The 18,055-nt window shown below is 41.3% G+C and overlaps 1 long non-coding RNA gene across 1 annotated transcript; it reads right to left on the bottom strand.

Moving 5' to 3' along the window:
• Positions 1-1,573: 1,573 nt before the first annotated feature.
• On the bottom strand, positions 1,574-17,777 carry LOC142652949 (uncharacterized). Its single transcript, XR_012847990.1, has 4 exons — positions 17,657-17,777; positions 15,834-15,926; positions 2,139-2,369; positions 1,574-1,752 (listed from the first exon to the last, which is right to left on the bottom strand). It is a non-coding gene; the product is annotated as an uncharacterized LOC142652949 (long non-coding RNA).
• Between the last annotated feature and the right edge of the window lie 278 nt (positions 17,778-18,055).

Here is an 18,055-nt window from a genome sequence, read left to right as displayed (position 1 = left end):
AGGACAGCGTCAGAGGCTGTGAGGTAGCTCCACCTCAGGAGAATCTCTGGTGTTGACACCAAGTTGTCTAGTATAGCCTAATTTGGATATTTAGAAAAAAGCTCATAACTTTTAAAATAATAAACATTTTGGGACACAATTTCACTATCATTATCAGTGTGGCAGCGCCTATTAGATTAGTTAGGAGATTGGGAATTACTAAACTAGTGACAGATCCTCTTTAAATGCACCGGAATGGTAGTGAAAAAAAGTACAAATATGTATGTGCATCCAGCAACTAATGCTGAGCAGAGTAGGCAGGTAACAGACAATAATCACAAACCATAGCATAACATATACATTAAAAGTACTGATGCTAAGACCAGTTCTTCCCGACGTGCATTTCAGCTATTGAGCCTTCGCCTGCCCCGTCTGCCGTCACCTTACAAAAGTTGGAAAGAAGGGGTAGGAGGAAACCTCCTGCTCACCAGTTCTGCGTTCTGTGTTCAGGTCTCGCCCGGATCTCCGTGACGGCGCACGGCAGGCAACACGAGAGAAAGAAAGGTAGGATCCAGTGAGGTATAGTGATAAAAGGAAACTCGGTTTCCACTTTATTAAACGTGAACGATAAAATAGCGAACACAGGAGAAGGAACGCAGTACAAGGGGGTCAAAAATGGCAAAATGAGGGAGCCTACGCGTTTCGAACACGATCTGTGTTCTTATTCATGGCTAGTTCACTATACCTCGCTGGATCCTACCTTTCTTTCTCTCGTGCTGTCACCTTACTCTGCTCAGCACTTGCAAATGTTGACACTACTTTTGTAAAGGTGTGAGGGGCTGAGGATATCCTAAAAGGAAGAGCGGTGGACTGTAGGTGTTTTATTGCACCCCTGAAGAGAAATGTGATCATCAAGAACTTTCTGTGGGGAAGAGACACAGGGATGGGAAGATAAGCATCCTTTTTGTCCAAGGTAGTCATAAAAATGTCCCTGTTCCAGAATAGTTATGAACGGCCTGATAGTCTTCATATGGAATGACGATTAAAATTATGTCGATAATCATCCTCTAATCTCCGGAGAGTTTTGGAACACCTAATGCTCTTTCAGACACCGGACCTCCTCTAAAACCTTCTTTTGAAGAAATTCTATAATAGAGTTCTCTGGAGCCATCTGTTTTCTGGATGGTAGAGGTTTGGTTTTAACAAATCTCTCTGCAGAGAGAGACAGAAAATCTATGGAAAATTCCAATAGGATGATGTCTATGACCCTGGGGTCTAATATAATAGTGGCCTATATGCTTGAAAAAAAAAAAAGGAATAGGGCAGGAACTTCCCTTTTTTATCAGAAAAATTCCCCATGATTTTATCAAACTCAGATCTGAAGGACCTGCCAAACCTTGGAGATCGCCTTCCCAACGTGAGCGCCATAGCCTTAGCAGACAATCTGACCTTCTGAGAGGCTGCATCACAGAGGAAATCAGTTGCCAGTTTAATATTCTTAAAGAGGACAAAAGATCTTGTCTGGCGACTAGAAAGAAGAGGACCAGATTATTTTGTCTCTTTTAATAAGTCCTAGACATAGTCCTTGACCCGCACTACCTCATCCTGTTAGGACAGTTCTCCTGTCGGATTCTGGGGTGAACAATCTTGGCATCGATTATATTCATAAGTGTCAGGGAGAGGGATATCGCAATCTCTACAGCATAGATGGTTGCACTTAAAGGTGCTCTTTCTTTCTCCTGAACCAATATCACCAGATTCTTCAGAGAACATCTGAAAAAAGAAAGCATAAATTAGAGTCAAAAGCAAATAGAAGACAGAAAAAAATGGAAAAGCAAAAAAAATACCTTGAAACAGGAGAACAGCTATACCATAAAACTGTAATATATTATATATATATATCAATACATCTCTAATGGCAACCAGAGCTGCGCTCAAAGAGGCAAAGGGCAAGACCTAGCCAGCTTATATAGAGCCCAGAAAACCCTCCAGGTGAGATTCCACCCACTGAAAATTGCATCAGAGATTAACTTTTTAGAAACTAAAAAGAATCTTAAAAAACTTTAAAAAAAACTTTCATGTAAAGAAAGAGAAGCGGGAAAAAACACCTCTATAGGGACAAATTCCATCAAGATTATAGAAAAAAACAGCTTTCCTACCAAAATTTTCCTGAACTGAGGGCGGAAGTGTGTTACAGATGTCACTTCCTCCCATGAAACTGGGAGGAGGAAGCGGATGCCCAACGCCAATATTGGCATCCAAAACTGGAGGCGTGCCCCATTCTCAGCAAGGCAGGAGTAGGCAGGAGGACACAATGTAGTCATAGAGCCGCTAGACCCGGAAGCAGACGTTGCAGACACAGCAGAAGGCACAGTACAGTGTAGGAAAACCTGCAAAGAAGGCAAAAAAGGTAAAACAGAAAAAGACTGCACAAACACCCTGTCATCTGTCCTCATCTACAGGACAGAAAATAAAAACACACCAAAGTGTGGGGGGGAGCAATCAATAATTTAATTATTTAATTAAATTCTGTCTTGCCAGTATACAGGGAAAGAAATACCCCATTATTTTGCCTCTGGTTAGGATATAAGAAAAATATAGTCAACAAAGGTTAAAAATAAAATAAAATAAAGCATAAGGGTATTTAGAAATGTAGCAGATATTATTTTTTCCCTTTGTTGTTGAAAGTGGGATAATGCCAGTGTATGTATGTATGTTGATCACATTCTCAGACAATGGCAAACACAGGATTTTTAAAGGGGGGTTTTCGAATTGGTTGGTGCTAAATTTTCTTCATCTACCGCCAATATTACTGCTACCCACAACCATGGAAACACTGCTTCACTCTGCTTCCCTGCAGTGCTGTGTCATGCACTTTGTATATAACCTGAAGACTGATAGGGCTGGTTGCCAATGGCAAACTGGGCAATTGCCCATGGCCCCTTTTTCTTAAGGCCCCTAAAAACTAGAACCACACAGTATTATTTTGCGGTTATATAGCAGTATTATTTGGGAATTAAATAGTATTATTATGTGTGAATTAAATGGCAGTATTATGTGTGTTATTTAAGGAAATATTATTTGGATACTTAATTTATAGGGACTCTTAATGGTAATAATATATAGGCTAAATATGGCAATATTATTTTGGCTCTATGTAGTGTTATGGGGGCATTATGTGGGCTAAAACTAAGAGAAAATGTAAAGACAGGGTAGGGAGACAGACAGGTGAGCCCTAATCTACCCTCCACTCAGTCCCTGCCTACTTGCAATGACCCGTCCTAAGCGACGGGGTACAACTGGGCGACGGTCCCTACGCTCAGTAAGTGCAAGACAGACAAACAGACAAGGGTACACAGAAGCTAGGGAAACGGGGCAGCTGCCCACGGAGACACCGTGAGCAACAACAGTAGTGAACGAGCCGAGTCAAACCAGGAGAGAACGAAGTACAAAAAGCTGAGCAGGAGAGTGGTCAGAAAGCCAAGGTTAATAACAAGCAGAGGATGAGTAGTACAAGCAGCAGCAGCAAGCCAGGAAACAAGCATAGAAGAATCACAGGCAAAGGAGGAACAGGAAAGGCAGGTATAAATAGACAGTGGGCGGGAGCTAGCTCCGTCTGGCCAGGCTGTGATAGGCTCTCCCACTCCTAAGCCTGCCATCCTGAGTGGTGGAAGATGGAGTCAGTCTCACAGACATAGGAACAGGTGCAGACTGATTGCCCACGGGCGTCGACACAGAAGCTGTGTCTGGCAAATCCTTTACAGAAAAGCTGTCTAAAAGTAGCAAGTGGGATGACCCTAGTTTAGTTTTCTTGTCCAGGGCCCCATTTTCTCCAAAACCATCCCTGAAAACAGATGCAGTCAGTCACCAGTGCCAGCTGAGCTGTACTAGTTGATCAACCTCCCTCTACACCTTTGTCACATGTATCGTTAGTGGGACAGTCACCCAAAGAACAGGAAGTATGGCTTTACCTACATTACATGTTTGCATGTAGTGCCAGACAAATTTAATATATTTAGATTTAATTGTTCAACACCTCATGGGCTTCTAAGGGCTTGTCCACACGTAATGGAATTGCTGCAGAAAATTTCTGCAGCAAATCTGTTGAAAGTTGCAGACAATCTGCTATGGAAAAAACGCACCATTTCATGTGTTTTTGTCTGCAGAAAGTGGAGCGTATTTTGCTGCATTTTTTACAATACTAGGAGATGGTAACTTCTCCTGTGAAAAACGCAGCAATTCAGTACACTTTCCGCAGCAGGAATTGACATGCTGCGGTCCGAAAAATACGCACTGCAGGTCAATTTCTGCTCAGAATTTTTACACAGAGTGTGGATCAGAGTTGTTAAATCTCACCCATTTTGCTGCACCTGTATTTTGCTGCGTATTTTACCATCTGCAATTCCAGACGGAAAATATGCAGCAATTCCGCTATGTGTGGACAAGCCCTTACAGTAAACGTGTTAAATTCAATGTTCCTTTTTAGTTCAGCATTTGTTGCATCTCTGTAATTGGCATTGTGAATCACAAAACTCGGTTATTGCCACATTATCTAGAAAATGATATTTTATAAATTAATACCTCACAGGAGCCATTAATGTTTTGTATATTATATTTAACAAGTAGCAAGAACATTAGTTTATCCTCTAAAGAAAAATAAAACACTACTGCAAACTATATTGTGATGACATCTAGCAAGAACTGCACCTATTAGCAGATAATGCAGCCCAAGAGATCGAGATTTGATCTTTTACAGCTCATTCTACATAGAAACTGAGATAGTGCAAATTATAGGTTCTCAGTAAAAATATCTACTTATAACCTAAGGGGATTTGATCTAATTTTTAAGTTTCTATGATACTGGTTAAAAAATTTTTTTTTTATTATTTTCTATATATTTTCTGATTTCATTTTACATTCAAATGTATTTTAAATTAAAATGATTTTGTATAAGAGATATGACGACGAACATGGGCTGAGATTCACTGCTGAAGATCTGGGAAGGGTACTGTCACATCCTCCTTTACAGACAGACCTACAAACAAGGTAATTTAACACCAGATGTAAAACAGTCTATTGTTATCGAGCGAGATGATAAAGTCTCAGAGAAATATTCTGGATTAAAATTAGATATTTGAACAAGTAAGTTATACTTGGTATACTGCCCCCTACCAATTTACCCCATAACTAAGGTACTACAAGAACTGAAATCCATGGTTTACACAGCTCTCTTGTTAGACATTGCTAACAAAAGACTGCTAATTTTGTCATCCCACATACTTGTCCTATATACACACTTTATAGTACACAAATCCCAAATAGCCCCACCAGGGAGACCAATTGTCTCTGGGACAGATTCACTGTTCCAACCAGGAAAGGCTGGGTGCTATTTAGATCTATTGCTACGTTTCTATGCTTAAAAGAGTAAATCTTTCCTACTGGATACAACCCATTTCCTAAACAAACTCTTGAACCTTGACTGTGATTTAAAAAAAATGCATACTTGCAACCATGAACATCAAAAGCCTCTTTACTAACATTTCATATACTGAAGGGATGGACGCAGTACCACATGTATTAAATACTCACCGGGATTTCTCTGAAAAGAATAAATTTAATTATGGACTTGTTATAACTTATTTTAATCAAAAATGATTTTCTATTTCAGGATCAATTCTTTGTTATGGATCACCCTGACTGCTATGTGCAGTAATGTCACACCTACATACGCCATCATTTTTATGAACTTGTTTGAGGATGTGTTTGTTTATCAAAAGCATTTAAAAAAAAATACCTACGTATGGTACTTACAACAGAGGGTGATTAAAAAAGGATGGTGCAAAATGTAAGGCCTGTCGTCAAAGTAAAATCAGTGGTAAATGACCAAGATGGAGGAAAGTGAGACCGCACTACCAAATGAGTGAAAAAAGTGATCCTGTTTAATTCCACATGGAACGTTTCAGCTCCGCTTCAGCATATGCTTGAGAAAGGCTCACACTGAGCTGAAACGTTGCATGTGAAATTAAACAGGATCACTTTTTTCACTCATCTGGTAGTGCTGTCTCACTTTCCTCTATCTATATTTAAAGGTCATTGGACTTTGACCTAGGAGGCGTGCACCCACTTCAGTTGTGTATCCAGTGCTGCTGATCTATATCTATCTACAGTGGTAAATGGCCAGTGACTGAAAATCGAAACAGAACTGGCTAAGTTGCCCATAGCATCCAAATACAGCACAGCTTTTACTTTCAAATTTGATATGTGCTTACATAGTATGACATCAGATGGCGACATCGAAGCAAGAAAAATCTTTTTGTGTGTTGGAATTCGCAAGAACTGGGTCTGTTGTGACAGTACAGCGAAATGTTCAGAACAAATTTGGCAAATGTGCTCCGCATAGAAACTGCATTTTGCGTTTGGTGAAGCAATTTGAAATCACTGGGTGTTTATGTCATTATAAAAGTTTGGGTCGCCCAAAGACTTTGGAAGAGATAGTGAACAAGATTCAAGCCATGCATGAGCGTAGTCCTAGAAAGTCAACCTGTCTGACTAGTATGGAACTATAGGTGTCACAAATCACAGTATGGCGTGTCGTACGAAATTGTCTGCATTATAAGCCATACAGATTACATGTTCTTCAGGAGCTGAAACCAAACGACAAACCGAAACACCGTGACTTTTGCCTTAACTTGTGGTGCCGATTCGAAGAGGACGAATTTGCTGACAGGCTGGTGTTCAGAGATGAGGCTACCTTTCACCTTTGTGGGAAGGTCAATCACCACAATGTTATAATTTAGGCCTTAGAAAAACCGTGTGCCCTTATCGAGCACGTGGGACTCACCCATAGTAAACATGTTCAGTACAATGAGCAAGCGCAATATCTATGGACCCTTCTTTTTTGCCAAGGATACTGTCACTGGCCACTCCTACTTGGACATGTTAAACAAATGGCTTATGCCACAGATAGAGGAAGATCTGCTAAACGTACTCTATCAGGAGAATGGTGCACCTCCACATTTCCATTTGGATGTTTGCCGATACTTGAATGAAACTCTACCGGAACGTTGGTTCAGCCATGCCGAAGACAGTTCTCTTGAGCCAGACCACCTGTCTGTCTCCAGCTGGTCCACAATTCACCTGCAGGACAAAACAGCACTCCCTGCTGTTAGCTTTCCATCCAGAGTTGGCTGAAGATGGGTATGATCAAGGTCCTTTTCAACCCTCTTTTTGGGCTGCTCTCCAGTTCCCTCTGGCTTCACACCCTCACATTTATTCCCCCTCAGCTGCAGCCCCAATACCACGCTAAGCTCTACTGGATGTTGTGCTCCTACCGCAACTATTTCATGTTAGCAGAACTGATCAAACTTTTCCATTGTTTTTAAAAAAATCAGATGATGCGCTATGTGCACTGTGTGTGTTTTTTTAATCTCTTTTGAAGCAGCACTGGGTCACCATGGGATTTGACTAGGGGCTAATCCGGGGAGTGGAGTCTAAGGGGATCCCAGGTATTCACCCTTTAACCCCTATACAGGGATCTGGACTTTGGTCACTACCCCCGAGTAGTTTCCCTTGGCAATGGCCGATATGGACAGGACAGCTGACAGAATACGAAGTCTCTTTTAGCGTAGGTCAGGGCTGGTGGTAGATGATTACTCATGTTTAACAAGCGGAAGGTCAGGGCAGTTGGCTGAGGGTCGTAACTCTTGAGAAGCAAGAGGTCAGGGCAGACGGCAGGCAAGATAGTCAAAGGTACAGACAGGGGTCAATTACAGGAATTCCAAATAAAATATAACGCAGAGTATCACTAGACTAACTAGGATGAATCTAATTGATCAGGCAATGTGTCAAAGAAAGGGAGGTCCCTTTATACCCAGGGAAAGCTGGGTAGCTGTTTAAGAATGCTAGGATTTGTGCACGCACACTAGTAAGTGCAGGAGGACAGCAGAGCCGATGGAGGCCGTGAGCAGACCTGACAAAGAGACACGCAGCGCTAACCAGGAGTCAGGGGACAACATTTCTCTCTTGGTCTTGTCTATTTAGTCATAAGCATCAGCTTTGTCCTCATACAGTTTGTGCGCGACTTCCAGGTGTTTTTCAAGGTCTCACTGAGCCACCTGTAATCTCTTTACATTTTGGGCATTAAAAGAAAACATCTCTATCATTTCTTTATCCTTGTCTTTCACAAAAACTGATTTTTTTATTTTCATCACAAGACACTGTAACCTCTTTCTCCAGGCTATATATTTTAGCTTGGAGTTCCATTTGTCTTTGTTGAGGAACTGCAACTGCTACGCCATTCCTTTACTTCATTGCTCATTTAAACATCCCTTAGTTCATTCAAATTTTGCTGTGATTGCAATATCTTCTTCATAGACGTAAGTTGCACATCTCTGCCAGACACTTCTTTCCTCAGCTGTGCCACTTGAATCTCTTTATCAGTCTTGATCTCTTTTTAACTCAGCGGTTAGCTTTTTACGCTTCATAATTTGGGACCCTAAATATTCTGACTGACCTCTGATGAAGTCATTCTGCTCTCTTTTAGCATGTTTAATCCTTTAAAGCTCTTCCTTTAGAAAATCAAGGTCATCTCTTAATTTTTTTTAATAATGTGTTCTTTGACACTGGCATCTTGGACATGCTGTTCCTTTAAATCTCGCAATTGATTTTCAAGAACTCGCTTTTGCACTTTGCAGGACCTTAATAAATGGAGCTTGTTTCATCTCATAAAACTCTTTCCTGGTGACATAGTCCATCTCAGGGAAACCTTGCACCACAATTTTGCATTGTCCAGGATTTAAACTCTTTATAGAAATAAGCTCTTTTTGTAATTTTAACTTGAGTTTTTCTGACACCTCAAGTTGCCACCTCCATTCAGATATTTTCACCCTCATAAACACATCTGTTGGTTTTAATCTCATCTTGAAGTTGCTGCACCACACTGTTTTTTTGGATTTTCATTCCCATGATCACCAGTATAAAACGTACATTCTGTACAGGACTATATTCAATCATAGAACAGAGTTGCTTCATAAAAAATAAATCCCGCACATTTGCTTTACATGCAGTCTGTAGATGCCGTTCCGAGTTTTGTGTCTTTTTGCCTTGAGACTGCGGTACTAGAACACCTGTGTTTATCTTTTCTGCTTTCTTGCAAATTGAGAGGTTATTTTTCTTGGCCACGGTTCAATATTAACCGTACAACAATATTCACAAGAAACTTCGGTTTTAAACAAAAGCAATATTTGTTACTTCTGTGGTCAAACACATTTGCCAAAAATATCAGTTAATTCATCATGTGGCACAACAACAACCAGCATTTTATTTTGTCTTCACCAGAAAACACAGAAATATTGTGTTAAAACATTTCACTGCAACCTTGTATCTGATCAGTATCACTTTCATGGGATTATGTGCAACATCCAACAATTTTTGAGAACATTTCAGCCACAGAAAATGAAATTACTTTATTACCAGCAGCAAATACTTTCTGTGCCACTGTATTCACAAAATCCATTCGCTGGATTACTCTTCCAGACATTTACTTTTACTACTTTTGCACCAACATTTGCTTTATCAATTTAACTTTTGCTCACAATTTAACACTTTTTACTAGTTTGTGGTTTTACTCACCCAACCGTGGGTTTCTGCCTTGAAATAATAGGCTTCTTCTATTTCAACTGCAGGCCACAAAACACATTTAGGGCCAGTTCACACAGAGTTTTTTTTTACGCGGAAACTGCGTCGGAAAACGCAGCAAAAAAACAGCCGAAAATGCCTCCCCTTGATTTCAATGGGAGGCGGAGGCATTTTTTTCCCGCAAGCGGAAAAACCGTCTTACAGGAAAAAGAAGCGACATGCCCTATCTTCAGACATTTACGTCTCTGACCTCTCATTGACATCAATGGGAGACAGAGAAAGCGTATTTATCGGCCTTTTTTTGCCCGCGGCGCTCAATGGCTGTGGGCAAAAAACGCAGCACACAGCGTGCAGGCAGATCAAAATCCAGACCGAATTTTGAGGCAGAATTTTCTGCCTGCAAAAAACTCAGTGTGAACATACCTTTAGGAATACTGCAGTTTACAAAACATTTGTTTTCAAGGACTTCTGTGGATCTCTTCTTGGCCGCATTTTCCACCATATGTGACACTTGGCCAATTTAGCATCAAAGGTAGCAGCTTCCTGGGACTCTACAGAGGTGTTTAAGGTGCATAATGCCAAATGAACAGCATAGAAGATAATAACAATCCAAAAGAAATGGCTTTTTTCAGCTTCAAATGATTGCAGTTATGAAATTAATCAAGCGTCCTATAAGGGAAGTCATTATAGCCGACCACTGTATATAAGTTTGTTCGGAGACAGTGATCACGTAAAAGTACTAGGCTTATCCATGAGAAGATATGTATTGGAGAAAGTCCGCATTCCCCATACTGACCGTGCTCGGAACATCTAACCCAGGAAAAAGGTTTGTGTCATTCCCTCCCCACCACAAGAAGTATTCGGGCATGTTCACACATGGCAGAGTTTTTCCGCTGCAAATGTTGGTGCAGATTTGTGGCAATTACGCAACGAATCTGCACCAACATTTGCATATTTGACAGGTAATTCAGACGTTGCAGAAAACACAGTGGACTTGCCACAGATTTCTGTTTTTGCATTGCAAAGGCTGAAATCCGCAGTGAAATTCTGCTTCTTCTCCCCAACAGACAGTGCATGCTGTGGAGGGAAAATACTGCACCGCAACCCATTGTCCATAGCAGAGTTTTCCGCAATGCCTGAACTAACTTGCCTAAAAATGTATTGAAACAAATGTAAAAAACGGCCTCTGGAGAATTCCACTGCGGACTGTCCGCAGCGGAATTCCACAGCAATTCCGCCACGTGTGAACATACCCTTCCGGTTGGTGAATGTCCGTCTGGAGGCAACAGTCATATAGACAAGTTAAAGAAGATTTGTCACTAGTTTAGTAAGGCCCAATCTCCTAGCTAATCTAATAGGCGCATATTTAGAAAAATGCTCATAACATGAAATCTGAAGGAAGCATTGTGTTGTTACCTGTAAATGTCTGGTCTATTACTGAATCGGTCTTGAAAAGACTGTAGCACATAAATTGAACTGTGTACTACGAATTGTCGCTGTGGCACTGTTTAACTGTTGGCATTTCAAATTAGGTTTCTTGTCAAGTTTGCAAGGAACTGCTTAAGTGTGTTACTGGTGAAACTGTAAAAGGAAGTGCTTGTTCACCACGAGGAGCCGTAAGCGTGTAGCAAATATAATTACTAGGTTTTTAGTTCAAAATAGGGAAAAAGACCCCTCCCTTACCCTTGGAGTAGACCGTGAGGTAGACCGGTCGGACACGAACTGTAGACGCAAACCGCACAGGGTGGGACTCCTGCGTTGAGTTGACTGCTCGGCTTTAAGTTTCTTGTTCAAATTAATACTAATTTAATTAGAAGGATACTGCTTCTATACTTAGCCGAGTTACATAGTGCCTAAACCTAGGTTCCCTCCTCAGATACACACCCCTAAGGCCCCATGCACATGAACGTAATACCGCGGACCGTGACACGGTCAACAGTTTCACGGACCCATTCAGTTCTATTGGCCGCAGACACCTTTCCATATCGCTACGGTGGGTGTCCGTGCCGTAGAACTGTGCTGGGAATTATGGAGCATGTCAGTTTTTTCGTGTTTTACGGGCCGTGCTCCCATACTTTGTATGGGAGAATGGCCCGAAAATTAGGGCGGCTGTCATTAGACGGCCGAGTACTGCAATCGTGGGCCACGATTATGGGCACAGTCGTGTGCATGGGGCCTTACACAATATTGTCTCATAGTGTATGTGTTTTAATATGGATTATTAGACATTTCTTAGCAGATCAAACAATACTGTCCTCTGTCAACTTTGTTTTCTGGAAGTATAGCGTTCTCCTTTTTATTTAATAATTGATTTTTTAACTGTTTGCTCTTCCCAGTCAAACGTAGTGAATGGGGCCTAATAGGTATACTATGAGAAGTATGGGACAGAAAAGAGGAGCTGGATAAGGGGGTATTACTAACATAATTTGCCCAAGGGGACCATATTTTTATCCTGGCCTGTCCACTTACCCCAGTGGTCTCCAATTTGTGACTGTGGAGAAGCACGCAGTGTGTCTGCAAGACCGGAACATTTGCAACGATCTAGCAGACAGCCAACGCCCATTTCTATAGTGCAGGGAGAGGCAGTAAGAGAAGGCGGAGGAGCAGCCATAAAGTGCTGTTATGTCGCTGCGGCTGTCTCCTCCTTCTCCAATGTAAAGCCTGTACCCTTTTTTATCTCCCGCGCCTAGGAGTCCACGCTCCTGACTCAATGCTCCCCACCATAGGCTAACTGGTAAGTGCATTATAAATAAGCATGGCTCCTCATCTATCCCCCAATCCCATTAACTGCCCTCCTTTATGATTTTGTCATAAGTGAGGTTGTGTAAAGTCAAGTGTCAGGTAAGGCCAAGTCACAAGGACATAGAGGGGGGAAGGTAATAGGTTTGGTGAAGAGGTGAGGAGCCATACTTATGTTTAAAGGGAATGTGTCAGCAGTTTTGAGGCTTTCTTGCTGACAGGGCAATATATGAGAAGGGCATTGTAAACATATATTTTGCCTACGGTTATGCAAGTTGCATGACTGAGAGATTGACATTTGGTTCCCACAGCAGGGCGATGGTCGCAAGTGCCACTCTCTGCACTGACGGTAGTCACGATTAGACACTCAGTCCTTAATTTTATGTGTCTATTTTTAAGGAGTAAGGATATAGATGAACTCTCCCTAGTAATATTGGTTATATGGCCTCTACGATCAATTTGCGCTGAATGTGGCTTGCAATCATCTTTGAGTGCTGATCATGGCTTTCAAAGTAAGAAAGGTTGGGGACCATTGAATTACCCTATATGCCTATATGCCTACTTTATATAACCCAGACCTCAGCCCATCATCTTTTCAAACCGGCTGTCAGATTCGATTCGGTCCAAATAAATTTGTCATGAATCAAAAATGTCTTGATTGCCCTGAAAAGTCGTGTATGCCACTCTGAAGTAATATTATTGAAGAAGATTAGTGAATAATGTAATGAAGATTGGTGATTCACAAATTAATGTAAGAATTGTATAGCTGCAGCAGCACTCACTCGCAGCAATGGCTGCCTGTGCCTACCTTACTAACACACTGACATTGACTGACTCCTATCTCTCTCTAAAATCTATCTCTATCAAATTATTGTAAATAAAACTGTTTTTATTCTCTTCTCCTTACTATAAACACACTCACTGACACTTAGGGCAGATTCACACGAGCGTTGCGTTTTTGCACGCGCAAACAACGCGGCGTTTTGCGAGTGCAAAAACCATTTGACAGCTGCGTGTGTCATCCGTGTCTGATGCGCGGCTGCGTGATTTTCGCGCAGCCGCCATCATAGAGATGAGGCTTGTCGACGCCCGTCACTGTCCAAGGTGCTGAAAGAGCTAACTCTTTCAGCACCCTCGACAGTGAATGCCGAACACAACAGCGAAAAACCTGTAAAAAAAAAAGATAAAGTTCCTACCTACCGAGAACTTCCCGGCCGTTGCCTTGGTGACGCGTCCTTGGTGACGCGTCCTTGGTGACGCGCCTCTCTTGACATCGGGCCCCACCTCCCTGGATGACGCGGCAGTCCAAGTGACCGCTGCAGCCTGTGATTGGCTGCAGCCTGTGCTTGGCCTGTGATTGGCTGGAGCTGTCACTTGAACTGAAGTGTCATCCCGGGAGGTCGGACTGCAGGAAGGAGACAGGAGTAATCGGTAAGTTAGAACTTCGGTTTTTTTTACAGGTTCATGTATTTTGGGATCTCAAGTCACTGTCCATGGTGCTGAAACAGTTTAACTCTTTCAGCACCATGCACAGTGAATCTCTCCCGACGTCGCGGACCGGAAATTTTTTTGCCGGGTTCGGCCAAAACGAGTTTGGCCGAACCCGGTGAAGTTTGCCTCGGTTGTCGGGGTTCGCTCCTCGCAAAGACACTCCGTTTGGATGCTTGGAAACAGAAAAGCACGTGGTGCTTTTCTGTTTCCATTCATCCTTTTGACAGCTGTTGCGCAAACACGCAGTTCGCACGGAAGAGCTTCCGTGCGACCTGCCTGGTTTTCACGCACCCATTGACTTCAATGGGTGCGTGATGCGTGAAATACGCAGAGTTATTGAACCTGTCGCGTATTTTGCGCAGCGAACAAACGCTGCGCAAAATACACGGACTGTGTGTACTGCCCCATAGACTTCTATAGGGCATTGTGTGCCGCGCGAAAACCACGCGCCCTACACGCTGCCAAATCACGCTCGTGTGAATCCCCCCTTACTCAATATCTATCTGCAGCAGCATTTCCTGTTTGGGCTGTTTATAGTGACTATGGCTCATATGACATATGTCATGCACTGAGTCATCATTGACTCGCACCTATACCCCTCATGATTGGCTGTGCTATAGGGAGGTCTGCCAACTGCCCGAGGTCATGTGATCATTCTTCTCTGTCTACTTCTTCTTATCTGTAAAATGTCGGCCGCCATTTTGAGCAAAAGTACCGGATTTGCTAAAAATTGAAACTTTGGCAAATTCTGAACTAATTTGAATTGTGTAGAATTGATTCACTCATTTCTAGTTATTATATTTCAGTTTTCATCTACCAGTATTGTGAACTACTTTTGTTTTGCTTAATGTAAATGTGATATATTTTGCACATAGGTATATGGAACTATCTTCTTCTTCTTTTTTTTTTTCTCAAATATCCCAGTTATAAAAATATGCTTCTAAATCTGAAATATTGCACACTGAGGCTAAGTTCACATCTGCGTTGGAGGCTCCCCATCAGTAGCGGCCATCAGCAGCATTATTTTTAAGATTATGTGCGGTCCGGGCTTGAACCACGCATATGATGATCTGCCTCTGCTCAAGGATGTATGTGCAGTTGTAGTTCCTTATTTCTTTGAAAAATATATGTTATGATAATCACAAATTTTAATCAGAATGATCCAGTTTTTGTGAAACTTGAAAAAGCACACTTAATACAGTAAGAATGTATCTTCATAAAATATAGGTCATATACAAAATATTATTTTATGTGGTTAAACATTACAGTAAGTCTGTGTTACTAATTGAGACTTTACAGAGGGAGGACATAGCTGTCAACGTTGTATCTTCTTCAGAAACAGGATAATCACATTTATTCACACCTGCGCCATGTCTAAGAGGCATTTACATAATGACACGGTGGAAAGAATGACAAGACTTGTTTGAGTCATACTCAGTGCTGGAATGTGACATAGATTATTTGTGTCATGTGAAAAAATATTGGAAGGGGTAAAACTTCATATTCTTTAAGTAACCTTCCTAATACCACAAAGTATTTTAAAGGGTAACTAAACTTTCAGAAAACTTCTGACATCTCATAGTGACATGTCAGAAGTTTTGATTGGTGGAGGTCCAAGCGCTGAGACCCCACTGATCGCTAAAACGAAGCGGCAGAATCACTCGGGTGAGAGCTGTGCCGCCTAGTTTCTGATCGGCTTTTTTCGGTAAGCCGAGCAGTTGGTGTACGGGCCCATAGACTTTCTACTGAGTCCATACATCGTTACATCGGCTTTCTGAGAATAGCTGATCAGGAACCAAGAGGCTCAGTGCTATGACATATCAGAAGTTTTCTGAAAGTTTAGTTACCCTTTAATGTAATAGAGAGTTGAGGCATTCGTTCTCACAGTGGAATATGATTTGTACACATTATTCCTTTGACATGTGCGTATGTTCTCTCTGCAGTTACTTGTGACATTTTTCCTTAGTTCCAAAGCTGTCAGGGCTCACCTTATAGATTATATGCAATTATAGAAGCAGCAATCGCCATTTCTCTACAGCGAGAGGTGAAATTCCCCTTTGTGTTCTCAAGATTTTGTCCCTCTGAAAAATAAAGGACAATCATCTGTTTGAAAATGCTCATAATACACTGACCTTATAAGACTTTGGAAGGTACAGTCAAAAATCTTTCATGAAACTACAAAGGAAAAGAGTTCCCTGGTTTACAATTTCCCTTTTAGCATGCCAAAACAGGCGCCCATCATTAGTTAGAATCAACAGAACCTAAACAGAAGAAATATATAAAGGAAGACCTAAAAGTGTCTCCTCCCCTGTATCCAATTCTGGTTTGGGCTTAAAAAATGCATGCAAAATCTGTAGCAAATCTGCACTGTGTGAATAAGGCCTTTAAAGAGGCTCTGTCACCACATTATAATTGTCGTATCTCCTACATAAGGAGACGGGCGCTATAATGTAGGTGACAGCAGTGCTTTTTATTTAAAAAAACGATCTGTTTTCACCACTTAATTAGCGATTTTAGATTTATGCTAATGAGTTGCTTAAAACCCAAGTGGGCGTGTTTTTACTTTAGACCAAGTGGGCGTTCTACAGAGGAGTGTATGACGCTGACCAATCAGCGTCATGCACTCCTCTCCATTCATTTGCTCAGCGCATAGGGATCCTGCTAGATCCTTATGTGCTGTCTTATACTAACACATTAACGATACTAAAGTGTTTAGACAGTGAATAGACATTCCACGGGATGTCTATTCACAATCTCTGCACTTCGTTACTGTTTCTATGGTAGTTACAGCAGAGGAAGCGTGATCTCGTTGTAACCTGTCATTTACAGCGAGATCTCGCAAGATCACCCTTCCTCTGCTGTAACTACCACAGACAGAGTAACGAAGTGCAGAGATTGTGAATAAACATCCCGTGGAATGTCTATTCACTGTCTAAACACTTCAGTATTGTTAATGTCTTAGTATAAGACAGCACATAAAGATCCAGCAGGATCCCTATGCGCTGAGTAAATGAATGGAGAGGAGTGCATGACGCTGATTGGTCAGCGTCATATACTCCCCTGTACAACGCCCACTTGGTCTAAAGTAAAAATACGCCGACTTGGGCATTAAGCAACTCATTAGCATAAATCTAAAATCGCTAATAAAGTGGTAAAAATAGATCGTTTTTTTTAAATAAAAAGCACTGCTGTCACCTACATTATAGCGCTGATCTCCTTATGTAGGAGATAGGGCACTTATAATGTGGTGACAGAGCCTCTTTAAGTCTATAACTGCATTCACAATTCTGCTAGCTGTCATTGGGAACAGTATGTCATCTCACACATTTCTAACCGTTTAACTGAACTTCTATAATGCAGTGGGAAAGTATATGTTTCCTAATTAAATTACTGTATAGTGTCTGGTGTAAACACAATACTTTCCAGGAACCAGAACAAAAAAAGCTCTGTAGCCATATTGGCTGCCAATGAATACTTGGAGATTTCAGCACTGAAGCCTGCATAACTGTGAATTCAGCTTTGGCTATAAGGCTATGCTCACATGCTGTGTATTTGTGGCATATTTTGTACAGCACAATGTACGTGAATGGAGTTTGACATTTTAATCCCAAAGAACACATTTTACTCCACGGTAAGGAAGTAATGTAAAAAATATATTTTATCTAGTCTTTAACCAATTTTAGAATGATAATGGTCTGATGTAGATAAATAAGCTCTCAAGTGATTATCTCCCTTTTTATATTTATGGTCCCTGTGGCTGGAAAGATTTACACAGAAGTTCAGAGGTCTTAGAGAAATTATACATTTATACCTTCCAAAGTACTATTTTCTACCCGGTGCACTGCAGCATTAATGTGCTATACACATGTATCGATAGGGCTGCCAGACAGATGGGTCAAGACTCTTGATGAAAGGTTGGACTTCAGCCATCTCTAGTCCTGCAGGTTATAATCATAAAAATAATGTGCGCATTATAAATCATGTGACAGCCTTATGTGCAGTGCTATTAATTGATATTTTCAGTACTGAATGCCGTCTAATGATTCATTCACATTGATGGAATAACAATGAACAGCTTAACATGATAAACATTCAGCCTTGGGGCGAGATTATTATTAGTGGCAAATCACACAATAAAAATGTCCACCTTTCATCTGAAAGGATTTTGAAGGGTCTACTGAAAAATTGACTGTTGTCATGTCTGATAGCC

The sequence above is a fragment of the Rhinoderma darwinii genome, chromosome 5 (assembly GCF_050947455.1).
Source record: "Rhinoderma darwinii isolate aRhiDar2 chromosome 5, aRhiDar2.hap1, whole genome shotgun sequence".
In the NCBI taxonomy this organism is placed as follows: Eukaryota; Metazoa; Chordata; class Amphibia; order Anura; family Rhinodermatidae; genus Rhinoderma; species Rhinoderma darwinii.
This window is presented reverse-complemented; position numbering and strand designations above follow the sequence as displayed.